Genomic DNA, 13,542 nt, shown 5'->3' on the forward strand with positions numbered 1-13,542 from the left:
AGGATCATATTTCCCATTGAAGCTGGTCCTGGTCCTGAATTTAAAAACAGCCAAGATTCCAAGTATGAAATCTCAGTCTTCTATTCTATTCTACTCAAGAGCTTAAGATCTTTTTTCTATCTCTGTTCTATAAAGTATTTTCCAGTCCCATTTTCAAGTAGAAAATTATAGTTAACATTCTATTTCAGAAGAGAAAATAGACTTTTATTTTCTAGTTTCAGCTGTATTTATAGTAAGACTGAGATAAAACTAAGTTTTTCAGTTCTATTATATAAAATTTATAGTGAAAAGTTTAACTGATTAAATTTTGTATAAACTATTACTAAATTTTATTACTTTTTTTAAAAAGTTTACAAGACTATAAATTATTATTATTATTGTTATTATTATTCATTATAGTCTTATTAAGAAGTACTTAGCAGCTTCTTTGTTAGAATTTACTTAGTATACATTGTAAAAACTGAAAAAAAGAAAAAATTAAAAGTATTTCAAGGCAATATAAGATATTCTTTCTCCACAAAAGTTAAATAACAGATACTACATAATATCAATTTCAAAGAAATATAAAAATTTTTGTAGCATTATAATATAAACTAAAAAGAATAAAATTAGTATATTTGAGAAAGCTATTGTCTAGTAACTATTTCAGTATATTTCAGAAATTAAGCTAGCTATTTTAGGCCTAATTCAGTTTCAAAAATAAAATTTAAAGATAGTTAGAAAATATCAAGTTCTTGTTAGATTTTTCTTCTTTTACTTTAATATGCTAAGCAGTCTAATAATAGGTGCTTTAGGTTTTTAACATAATTGCAGAAATAGTATAAATTGAAGAACTAGTTAGATAATCTTATTAGATAACATCTGAAATATTCATAATCAACCTTTAATTAGCAAATAGTTGACCATATCTTCTTAGATATAGAAAGAGCTAATGCTTTCTATCTAGATTTTATTTTAAATTAAGAGTAGTGATTTGTAAAACTTTTTTTATTAAAAAAAATTTCATACTACTCTATTATTACTTGTTCTTTTATTTGTTTTTTTGTATAAGAGATATATATTTTTCTGAAAAAATTTGATTTAATTCAGTAACTCTTTTTGCTACTAGATCAGCTTTTCTATTTCCATGTATATTTACATGTGCAGGAACTCCAATAAAGATGTAAATTAATTTGCTAATTTTTAATATACTTAGCAGTATTTCTTATAAATTGAAAATAATATAAGCCAGAATTAAGATCTTGATTCATAAGTCTCTGAATTGTTATGAATCTTGTGGCATGGCAGCCAAAGACACAGGACAATTGGATAAAATCTGACAAGATGGAGTCACAGACTGTTGTAAAGAAACCTTAGAACAGGAAGTTACATGATCAGTGATAGAACTGATAAGCTAACTGATTGTATCAAGCACAATAGAACTGATCAGAGAACATAGCAAGCATACTGCAATAGAACAGATAGAATAGCTTAGCAGGACTATCATTCAGAGAGCATCATGTATATAAGAATACTTATTACCAGAAATTCAATGGACTCATTCATCATAATCAATCTTCTTATCTATCTTACAGATATCTTTGAATCAGATACTTTCATATCTTGGTTACTTTTCATATCATTAAAGTCTTGTGATACTGTATAATTATATCTGATCTCCACTACTCTTGAAAAGGCATAATAGCCTTGCTCTGACTCTGATATACCTGTATGGAAACTCTTTGTTATTAGAGCAAGACTGCCCACTCAACCAGAGCACTATTAAATTATTAATCACTATCTTCAATCTGTTGTTGCTCTCTTTAAGCTCTTTGATTCTCTCAAGATCTCAAAGGATTCAGGGAGGTTCCCAGTCACTCAAAATCAAAAACACACAACATATTGATCACCCCTGACTCAGAAGAGAATACATCTGAGATTTCAGAGATTGTGTACAAAGAAAGAACCTTCTGTGTCATATCAAGCATAAAGATACAACCCCCACCCCACATCAAGATCTAACAAAATATAGAAATCATGTCTGCATTCAAAGCACCAGCTGTCAATACTCAAGATCTTATAAATAGAATCTTGCAGCTCAAACAGATTACTGAAAGACTTGGAGAGCAGAACCACAAATTGAAAGATCATAACAAGCAGCTTAAGACTCAGGTCATGGCCATCCCATCTACTGAACAACAGGAAAAGAAAGATAAAGCTAAAGTTAACCTACTGGAATTCTTCAAGAGTAAACAAGGAAAATTACAAGCTTTCTTGAAATAACTGCACATTTACATGAATATAAAAGACAAAGAACTCAGCAACAATAAAGACAAGATAATAATAGCAGTATTATATCTTTACATATCAGTATTTGATTGGTTCAATATCTATCTGCAGAATTATTACAAAAGAGACAAAGTCAATCAGAATAATAATATGCTTAAGATTATTGATAGTTACAACATCTTTATTCAGACATTGAAAATCACTTTTGGAAAAGTCAAAGAACAAAATACAGCAGCCCAGCAGTTACATCATATACAACAAAAGATATTACCACAAGAATATACTATAAGATTCCAGCAAATCTGTGTCAACACTGATTGGGATGATAAAGCCTTAGCCAACATCTATTACCAAGAACTATTCAATAAGATCAAAGATAAAATAGTGTGATTAGAGAAACAACCATGCACTCTGATCAAGATAATCAAAGTGGCAGTCAGAATTGGAAACCAACTTTACAAACAAAAGATGGAAAAGCAAGAAAAAGCACCATGAAAGTAACCCAGTTTATTGAACTATACTAAAAGTTAAGATTAGAGTAAACACATACAACCAGACTCTTACAGACATACACTTATAGAGCTGGACACAACAAAAATTAACATATTCAATAAGAAAGAAAAAGAATGAAGAAAGAAAGAGAAATTATGCTTCTATTGTATCAAGCCCAGATATCAAGCAAGACAGTACAGAATAAATAAAGCAGATCAGAGAGATAAGAAACTCAGAGCAATCTTAAAAAAAAATAAAGAAGACTCTGAAGTTAAATAATATCTTCAAGTAACAACTTAGAAAGAGCAAACTAAAGAAAAACTCCAACAATAGTTCAGAGAGATATTCAAAAAACAAGTGATAAAAGTCTATCTGAAGCTACTCTAGCAGCTGAAAGATAAATCAAAATGCCAAAACCAGCTGGATGACAAGAAATAGAAGTTATGTGAAGAATTACATGTGAGAACAAGAAGTGAACCAAGTGAGGATTGAGGAATTTGATTACTCAACTGCAAATATCACTACAGAAAAAAAATGGACAAAATTCAGAATCCAAAATACAAGAAACATGCTCAGTACCTAATCTACAGATGTTCATGTGAGCTTCACCAGAAACAACAAGAAGAGTTCAAATAATAGATATGAGTTACAGAAGACTTCATGTATCACAAAGACTATAATTATAATATCAAGAATTACCAGTATTACAAGTGCAATACTGAGAAAGAAGAATAAGACATGCCAGACTTACAGAATATCTTATCTACAGAATACCCAGAACACATCAGAATTTATTAGAGCTTTTACTACAACAATAATTGCTCTATTCACAAAGATAGAAAGAACAGTAGATACTATTCACAACCATCAAAAAAGTTGCAAGTAACTCAGAGACAAGACAACAGTAATAACAAAGAATATTGATTAAGCAAAGAACAAACAACCACACTGAAGCTGAAGAAAGAATCAAGTTGGGAAATACTAGAATTTGAGAAACATAAAGAAGATGTCTTGAAGAAACTCAGTCTTATAGAAAGTGTGATATCTGAAGAGGCAAGATGTCTAATAACAAGAATACTACAGATCCAAGGTAACCAATTGCACTGGACCATATATGAAGAAGAAAACAAATTACTAGCAATAATAATGTGTGGACAGCACTGGAATAAAAAACAGAAAGAAATGAAAAAACTGAACCATTTATGCTACAACAAATTCAAGTACAAATACTAATGCAAATTTCATAAAGATAAAAGATTTTGGAAAATGACAAGATCCCTGCATGGTTTGGAAGAATGTGAAAACTGTGCAGAATACAGAGACAATAAGTATATATGAAAGATACACAAGAAATAGTGTACTGATAGAAACAATTGCAAAATATATAAACAGACACTCAAGACAACTCTCATTAAATCAGAAAATAAGATGGCTGTCATGAATAAGAGTCTGTAAGCAGCATGAATAGGCAAGCAAAACTGTTAGTCACTAACAAACAAATCTGTTATCTCAGAGTTACAGTAATCTTACTTGAATTAAAGTGTGCAACAGTCTTAGTGAATTCAGAAGTGACTGGACTATTTATTGACAGAAGATTCACTAAACAAGCTGGTATTATAAAGCAAATAAAGAAATATCCCTACCAGTTATTGAGACTGGGAGAAGGAACTCTCAATAGACTTAAAGAAGAAACATACCCCATTGAGATAAGAATAGAACAACACCACAAGAAAGTATGTTTTGAAGTAACAAACCTAGAGAACTATAATATAGTCTTGAGATACCCTTGGTTGAAACAACATAATCCAGAGATAGACTGGTAAGAAGAAAAGATTAGGCTGATAAACTGTAAATACTCTCTCAAACTAGTACACCATAATTGAAGATCCACACTCAGAAACAACTTAGACAAGATACTGGCCATAATAAGTTAGATCAACAGAAAGATACTGCATAAAGAACAATTAATTGACACTGAAGAAATTCATGGAAACCCAATCTATAATAACAAAGCAGATCAAGCTACAGAGAACTCTAATGACTTGAAGTAACTGCAAGTACAAAAGAATGACCAGGACAAAAAGATCAAGAAAACTCTACCAGAAGAATTCTGGAAATATATTAATATATTCAAAGAAAGAGATTAAAGCAACAGTCTACTAAAGCACAAACTCTGGGACCACAAGATAAAACTACAAGAAGAAAAACAACCAGCAAAATTGCTAATATACAGATTGAACAAGAAAGAATCAGCTGAAGTGAAAAAATATATTAAGAATAATCTCAAGAAAGATTATATCAGAGAGTCAACATCACCAGCAGAATATTCAATACTGTTTGCACCAAAGAAGAATGAAACTTTACAATTATATGTAGATTACAGACAGTTAAACAGCATCACAGTCAAGAACTACTATCTAATACCACTGATTGAAGAAGTGCAAGACAGATTAAGAAAAGTAACATGGTTTACTCTAATTAACATTAAAGACATCTACCACCAGATACAAATCAAAGAAGATGACAAATGGAAAACAGATCCCAGAACAAAATATCTTGATAATGTGGTTATATTCATCAAAGAAGATCAAAAGAATCACACTGGAAAAGTCAAGAAAGTACTGGAAAAACTGTGAAAATATAATCTACCAGCAAAACTAAAGAAGTGTGACTTCTTTAAGAAGAAAATTGAATACCTTGGATATATTATATCAACAGACAGAATACAAATAAAGCCAGAAAAAATTGATGAAATACTACAATAGCTGATACCAAAGAAAGTCAGAGAAGTTCAGATGTTTTATAAACTAGCAAATTACTACCAATAGTTCATACATGAATTTTCAAAGAAAGCAAGACCACTCACACAGTTATTCAAAAAAGATAAAGTGTTCAAATAGACAACAGAGTATTAACAAGCATTTAAAGTAATAAAAAACAAGTTCAGAAAAGAAGAAATAAGACAACATTACAATCTGACAAAGAGATGTGTGATTGATACAAATGCATCAGACTGTGCAATAGCAGAAAGATTACAACAATCAGACAAGCAAGAAAGACTATAACTAGTTGCATGCTATGCAAGAACAATGACACCAGCTAAACAAAACTATAATATCCACAACAAGAAACTACTTGCAATAGTGGCATTACTGAAGAAATGGAAAATTAAACCACAAGAAAATCAACACCAGACAGAGATTATCTCAGATTACAATAATCTGTAATATTTTATGACAACCAAAGAACTTATAAGATAACAAGCCAGATGGTACACAGATGTACTGGTACACTACAACTTTAGAATATGACACTGCAAAGGCACAGAAAATGCCTGGGTGAATGTATTAAGCTAAAGACCAGATTTTATAAGAAAAGAACAAGATTCAAGAACACTCTTTAAAGAGTTAGAAGAAACAAAGAATATAGTTCTGGACTGATAAATATTGAGAGTGACAAGAATCACCACAGAAGGATCAGATATCAAAGAAAAGATTAAAAAAGTAATGAAGAAAGATGAATATGCAAAAAAGATTAACAAGAAAAATGAGAACTTCAAAGAAGAAGATGGAATAATACTATATCATGAACTGATATATATATCCAGAGAAGTCAGAAAGCAAGTGATGGTACAAGAACATAACACAATCACTGCAGGACATTTTAGAATCAACAAGACAATAGAGAAAATCACAAGAACCTACTATTAGTCAGAAATGTGAACAGATATTTGACAACATGTCAAAGAATATGAAATGTGTGCACAAAGCAAAGTCAACAAACACCAACCATACAGAAAGCTACAGCCAATACTACAACTGTGAGAACTATAGAAATCCATAGCAATGGATTTCATCACAAAACTCCTGAATTCAAAGAATATAGAAGGGAAGGAGTACAACTCAATACTAGTGGTCATCAACAGATTAACAAAGTACAGATACTTCATACCATTCAGAGAAGCAACAACAGCACCAGATACAGTACTGATAGTACTGTAAAACATGCTTGCAAACCACAGAATGCTAGAAGAGATAATTACAGACTGAGACACCAGATTTATAAGCAAATTCTGGACAACACTAATAGTACAATTAGGAATTAAACAGAAGATGTTAACAGTCTATTACTTACAAACAGATGAACAGATAGAATAACTGAATCAAATCTTGGAGTAATACCTGCAAGAATATGTCAACTATCAACAGAACAATTGGGTTATACTACTATCCATGGCACAATTAGCATATAACAGAGTGAAGAACATCATCACAGGAATGACACCATTCTACATAAACTACAGCAGAGAACTGGAAATACAGAAATAATCAAGAATTGCATAACAAAAAGCTCAAGAAGCAGAACTTACAGTAATATAACTACAAGAACTGCAGAATCAGATAAAACTGGACATCAAATTCCTGAACAAGAGAATGAAGTATTACTACAACAGAAGACACCAGAAGACACCAACTTTGAAAGAAAAGAAAAAAGTATTTCTAATTCAACAGAATATCAAAACTAAACAATCAAGCAAAAAACTTAATTTCAAAAAATTGGGACCATACAAAATCACAAAGCAGATTGGAAAAGTCAACTACAAACTCCAGCTACTCAAGAAGATAAGAATACACTCAATATTTCATGTCTCATTATTGAAGAAAGCACTGCTACACACCAAAGAAATGCCCACAGAGATTGACAAAGAACAAGAATACAAAGTTAAATGAATACTAGATTATCAGAAGATCAGCAGAAAATCTCACTATCTAGTAAAATGAAAAGAGTATGATATCTCAGAAAACACCTGAGAACCAACAGAAAATCTCAAGAATGCCTGAATGATTGTTAAGATATATCATCAACAACACTCTCACTTAGCATAATATTAATGAATGAATTGAAAATAACTGGAAGAGAATCTAAGAAAGAAAAATTGCTTAATGAAGCAAGCAGATTTTGAATCTCTGTCTGCTCAGCCACTTTTTTCTGTTCCTTCTTCTCAAGATGTTTCAGATCTTTCACAGACTTTAATTCAGACTCAAGAAATTTATCAGCCTGATTGTGGAGTAACTTTTTCTGCTTTTAAAGATGGAGAAGACAGAAGAGAGTTTCTTGCTTAACACACTTAAGCTTATTCTAAGTCTTAAACAGTTTCTGCCAGTTAACAGTGGAAGAATTATCATTGTGAACACAATAATGACCAGCATAAACACACTCACTATACTAAGAAGAATAACTTGACTTTAGACAAGTCTTACCCAGCAAAGAACACCAAGAGCAGAGAGAGAGTATAATAAATCTGGATTGCTCAATGGCAAAAAGAAGATTATTCTTGTAAACATTAGAAGCAGATAACATGGTGAAAGAGAACCATAAAGACACTTACTTAAGAAAGAAGAATACAGAAAAAAGCACAACAAAAAGAAATCACTCTTTTATACTCCAGAAAAGAAAGCAGAGTGGTTGGGAACAACATACTGTGAAAGAAGAGAATAATGTTATGAATCTTGTAGCACAGCAGCCAAAGACACAGAACAATTAAATAAAATCTGACAAGACAGAGTCATGGACTGTTGTGAAGAAACCTTAGAACAGAAAGTTATATGATCAGCAATAGAACTAATAAGCTAATCAATCACACTAAACATAATAGAACTGATTAGAGAACATAGCAAGCATACTGCAATAGAACAGATAGAACAGCTTAGCAGAACTATTATTCAGAGAGCATTATATATATAAGAACACTCATTACTAGAGATTCAATGAACTTATTCATCATGATTAATCTTCTTATCTATCTTACAGATACTTTTGAATCAGATACTTTCATATCTTGATTACTTTTCATACTATTGAAGTCTTGTGATACTGTACAATTGTATCTGATCTCCACTACTCTTGAGAAGGCACAATAGTCTTGCCCTGACTCTGATATACCTGTACAGAAACCCTTTGTCATCAGAGTAAGACTGCTCACTCAATCAGAGCACCATTGGATTATTAATCACTACCTTCAATCTGTTGTTACTCTCTTTGAGCTCTTTGATTTCCTTAAGACCCCAAAGGATCCAGGGAGGTTCCCAGTCACCCAAAACCAAAAACACACAACATGAATAGCAGCTTGACTATCAGTGTAAGAATTTACCACAAACCTCTTACACAGACAAACAATATCTGTAAGGGTTCTCTAAGAGGCCTTGGCTTGTGAGCTGTTGGAAGTTACATGTGTTCTCATGAGACACTAAGTTACATGCTCACAAGCACACATAACAGACTGCCACTGCATAAATCTCTTGCTAAAAGCCAGTACCAATCTTGTCTACAAGTTATATATAGTTGCTAAAATACGGAATCTTTTATCTTACATACTCTTTTTTATGTATATTTCTTCTAAAGATTTATTGTCATACTAATTCATACATACAATCCTCATATTTTGTCACTCTTTTTGGTAATACCTGATAATAGTATTGACATAAAGAAGTTAATCTTCTGAAACTCACAAATCTGAACACTAAGAACTTATCCAAAAAACAAAACTAAGTTCACAAAGAGATAATTAATCTTGACATCTTACCTCTCTTAACTATTGATAAATAAGTGTGATCTCAGAAAGAAAGTCTACTTCAATACTAAAAGATAAAATTCAACAGCTTCAGAAGAAGATCAAACTACTAAAGAAAATAGTGAAATGACAAGAAAAGTTGAATACTCTCCAGAACACCCAAAAGCACTTGTGAAGTAAATCTCTTAATATAATTATCTCTAACTCAATAACTATAAAGTGTTTATCAGTCTTAGGATCACTATAATATACAAAGTTCTATCAGACTAGCATCTACACAAAATATTGCTATTTTATCTTTAATATTAAATCGATTTACCACACAAGAAAACTGAATAATGAGAAAACTCTTGTATATGCTCTTACAGAACTTAATTATATTGAGAGAAATCTTTAGAAGATTTATCACAAAGATAATTTATTAAAGAATAACTGAACTGATTTTAAGAAATTTCTACACACAAAACTAGAAGACTTAGTAAACTACACACAAAACTCTTGATATACTTAGTAATCTTTGATCTTTGCAAAACTTTGAAGAAAACTAATTATATTTATTACCAATGATTTTTAAAGCTTATAACAGAAATTAGTGAAGAACTTAAAGACTTTAAAAAAATAAAGAAAAATCTGTTTATATAAGACTTGAAATAAGTTCATGTAAATCAAACTGAATAAGCAGCTGAAGATACCAAATGATATTGATAATATAGTAATACTGGCCACCTGACTCTAATTAAGTGTATCAGTAGTCTATATAAAGAATGTCTCACACACGAAGTTTATTAATTCAGTTAAAAGTGCTTGTGAATGTACAAAGATTAATAATTTAAGATTGTAAATAAATAAGAAAAATCAACTCCAGAGATCTGCTTAGAAGGTGAGGAGAGATCTTATTAAAAATTACAAAGTCTTGAGAAAGAATAGAAAGTACTTTGAATGTAGTCAAAAAAGATATCTTGTAAAAGACTATGCTAAAAAGAAGAAGAGTAGTGAATAGAAAATTGAAGAGCTGTAAGTAGATAGAATTAATATAATAAAGTTGTTCAAGAACAGTCTTCTTACTCTTTTCTTTATTATTCTAGGCATACAAAGCTCAACTAATAGAAATATTATCTGGTCAGCACTAATAAACTCAGGCTGTCAATCTCTAGTAATTAGTTTGTGATTGGCTATGAAGCTAAATTTAAAGATGCACAAGATATCTATAGAAATCAAGACTACTATAAATTATAATATCATTCTTGTAAAAGAAATTATAAATATATTCTTTAAAGTTTGTGACTCTTAAAGAAACTATTATAAACAAGTAATAGTTATAAATATAAGAGATAAGATGTTAGTAAGTTTGAGATGGCTACAGTGACACAATTTCAAAATATATTTCAAGAAACTAAGACTACAGTTTCAAACTGTATATTATAACTCAGTTATGAAGATTAAATAAGTTAATCTCTCAGAGCTTGTGAAAGAAGAGAAGCTTATCTATATAATAACTCTCTGTAAATCAGATTAGGTGGTGACAGCAGATCTAGATCTTCAGATACTAGAAACTTACTGTAGAAGCTGCTACTACATTACAAAAATAATTTAACTATAGATCTTGAGCCAGAGTAGTAGCCAGAATTTGAAAAAACATACAGACTTTTGCAAGCTGAGTAAGAAACTCTCTACAAATATTTGAACAATACTTTAACTTATAAATTTATCTGATCTTTTAAGTTATCTGCAAAAGCACTTATTCTGTTTATATTTAAGAAGAACAGCAGACTAAAAATGTATGTGAACTATTATAATCTAAATTCAAAAATGGTTAAGAATAAATATCTTCTACTACTAATTAAAGATATGTTGTATAAGCTTGCAAAAGCTGCAATATTCACTTAGTTAAATATTAAAAATATCTATTATAGATTGAGAATTTATAAAGAGAATAAGTAAAAGACTGTATTTTGAACTTTACAAAAGTTATTCAAGTACTTGGTAGTGCTTTTTAGACTTATGAACACACCAGCAGCCTTTTAATTATATATTGTAAAGGTACTTAGCAAATATCTAAATATGTTTGCAGTAGTCTATTTTAATACTATGATTGTGTACTCAGCTTACAAGAAAAACTATAAGAAGTATATAAAATTAGTACTTAAGATACTTAAGAATATATATCTTTATTACAAGCTGGCAAAATACAAGTTTAATACTTGTGAGATTAACTATCTTAAGTATATTATAACATCAAAAAGTGCTTTTATAGAGAAGAGCCACATGAATATTATTCTTGACTGGCCAGATCCAACTAGTAAGAAGAAAATTCAGATTTTTTTAGAATTTATAAACTGTTACAGATGCTTCATTTTAAGATTCTCTAAGATAGCTTATAGTCTGATCACTCTTCTAAAGAAAGAAGAAGCAAAGTTAAGCAGATATATATAAAGAGAGATAAGAAGAGAGACTAACACTTTTATAACTAAAAAAGATTGTGAAGTCTTTATAAGTTTAAAAAAAGTATTTACAGAAGCTGTTATACTTTACTATTTTAATATAAAACAGAAGATCAGATTAAAAACAGATATATCTAGCTTTGTAGTATATGATAGTCTATTACAGCTGACAAAAAATAGTGTTTAAGTTTTAGTTGAATTTTATTTGCAGAAGATACAATCTACAGAGATGAACTATAGTACTTATAATCAGAAACTGCTTGTAACTATAGAGTTATTTAGATATTAGTACTGCTGATTAAAAGATTTGCAAATACCAGTTTAAGTTCTTACAGATTATGATAGCTTGTGCTACTTCCAGACTGCTCAAGATCTCTTGAAAAGACAGATTTACAAAACACAAAAACTGATAATCTTTTGATTTACAATTAATTATGTAAAAAAAACTAAGAATCCACCAGATAAACTTTTATAAAGATCTAATTATATTAAGAAGACTGGTCTAGATAATACAGAGAGTTGTAAGACTGTAAACTAACTAAGAGTAATACTTGTGAAGAAGTAATAAATTACAGAAAAGTTAAAATCAACAGCTCAAGTTTCTTCTAATCAAAAAGAGAAGAAAGAAGATAAGAATGCATAACTTATCTCTGTAAGGCTACAGATTAAGAATTTGAGATTAAAAAACTACTCACAAAAATTATCTTGAGAGACATGTGCAAAGTGAAGAAAATTACAACACAGATCTAGAAGATTGAAAATCTGATTTACAAGAAGAATTCTTACAAAAAGAGTAGCTTCAATCTGTTGATATCACTGCTAAATCTACTGCAAAGTAATAACTATACAGCTGAGATCTACAAAGATATTAAGATAGATAGAAAGAAATTTGTGATATAGAAAGAGAAGAACTATATTCTTTATAGAGATAGTTATGTATATATTTTTCAGAATAAGACTTTGCAAATAAAGCTAATCAGATGTTATTATAATCTATCTCTCCTAGAGCATTTTGCTACAGTAAGAATATATGAGCTTATAGCTTGCAAATACTTTTGGCCAAGAATAAGAGAACTAATAAAGAAGTATTATGAAGTTTGTGAAGTCTGCCAGAGCTTAAGAAGAGTTTGTGAGAAATCTTAAGAAGAATTATTATTCTTACTAATTTTAAATTGCTCTTGAAAATTTATTAGGATAGATATTATTATAGATCTTTCTGTAAGCCTGAATTTTAAAAAGGTGCAGTTTGATTATATTTTGATTATAGTAAATTAGCTTATAAAGATGACTCACTTTACTTTTATAATAAAAAAGCTAATATCAGGGAAATTAGGTCATCTCTTTATTTATAATATAGTGAGATTGTATAGATTATTTACAAGTATAGTAACAGATTAAGAATCTCTGTTTATAATTAAAGTTTAAGATAATTTTACTTATATCTTGAAGATTATAAGAGTAATAAGCATAATATTTCATCTGCAAACTAATAATCAGACTAAGAGACTGGATAGTATACTGAAGCAGTACTTGTAAAGCTATATCAATTATAATTAAGATAACTGAGTAATATAATTGTCAATAGCTGAGTTTGTGTATAATAACTTACAGCAGACTTTCACACAAAAATCATTTTTCCAGCTGATATATGAATTGAATCTGCAAGTGAACCTATTGAACTCTAATAAGTATAGCTATATATACAAGAATTTAAGAAATTAGATGAAGGCAATGAGATTACTCTATAAAGAGATTAAGAAATTACTTACA

Source organism: Coccidioides posadasii, chromosome 5, assembly GCF_018416015.2.
Source record: "Coccidioides posadasii str. Silveira chromosome 5, complete sequence".
In the NCBI taxonomy this organism is placed as follows: domain Eukaryota; kingdom Fungi; phylum Ascomycota; class Eurotiomycetes; order Onygenales; family Onygenaceae; genus Coccidioides; species Coccidioides posadasii.